This window comes from Arachis duranensis, chromosome 6, assembly GCF_000817695.3.
Source record: "Arachis duranensis cultivar V14167 chromosome 6, aradu.V14167.gnm2.J7QH, whole genome shotgun sequence".
Classification (NCBI taxonomy): Eukaryota; Viridiplantae; Streptophyta; class Magnoliopsida; order Fabales; family Fabaceae; genus Arachis; species Arachis duranensis.
Window position 1 is genome coordinate 29,586,307 of NC_029777.3, and position 1,078 is coordinate 29,587,384.

Sequence of the window (1,078 nt, forward strand, 5' to 3'; positions counted from 1 at the left end):
ATTCATCCATGCACTTCCCAGTCTCTAGGACTATGAAATCAGCAGGGATGTAATGGTCTTCAATCTTTACCAGAACATCCTCTACAAGTCCATAGGCTTGTTTTCTTGTTGTCTGCCATCTCTAGTGAGATTCTTGCAGCTTGTACCTCAAAGATCCCTAGCTTCTCCATTACAGAGAGAGGCATGAGGTTTATGCTTGACCCTAGGTCATACAGAGCCTTCTCGAAGGTCATGGTGCCTAATGTACAAGGTATTGAGAACTTCCCAGGGTCCTGTCTCTTTTGAGGTAATCTCTGCCTAGTCAAGTCATCCAGTTCTTTGGTGAGCAAAGGGGGTTCGTCCTCCCAAGTCTTATTACCAAATAACTTGTCATTTAGCTTCATGATTGCTCCAAGGTACTTAGCAACTTGCTCTTCAGTGACATCTTCATCCTCTTCAGAGGAAGAATACTCATCAGAGCTCATGAATGGCAGAAGTAAATACAATGGAATCTTTATGGTCTCAGTGTGAGCCTCAGATTCCCATGGTTCCTCACTAGGGAACTCATTGGAGGCCAGTGGACGTCCATTGAGGTCTTCCTCAGTGGCGATCACTGCCTCTTCCTCCTCTCCAAATTCGGCCATGTTGATGGCCTTACACTCTCCATTTGGATTCTCTTTTGTATTGCTTGGAAGAGTACTAGGAGGGAGTTCAGTAACTTTCTTACTCAGCTGACCCACTTGTGCCTCCAAATTTCTAATAGAGGACCTTGTTTCAGTCATGAAACTTTGAGTGGTTTTGATTAGATCAGAGACCATGGTTGCTAAGTCAGAGTGGCTCTGCTTAGAATTATCTGTCTGTTGTTGAGAAGATGATGGAAAAGGCTTGCCATTGCTAAACCTGTTTCTTCCACCATTATTGTTGTTGAAAGCTTGTTGAGGTCTCTGTTGATCCTTCCATGAGAGATTTGGATGATTTTTCCATGAAGGATTATAGGTGTTTCCATAGGGTTCTCCCATGTAATTCACCTCTTCCATCGATGGGTTCTCAGGATCATAAGCTTATTCTTCAGATGAAGCGTCCTTAGTACTGCCTGGTG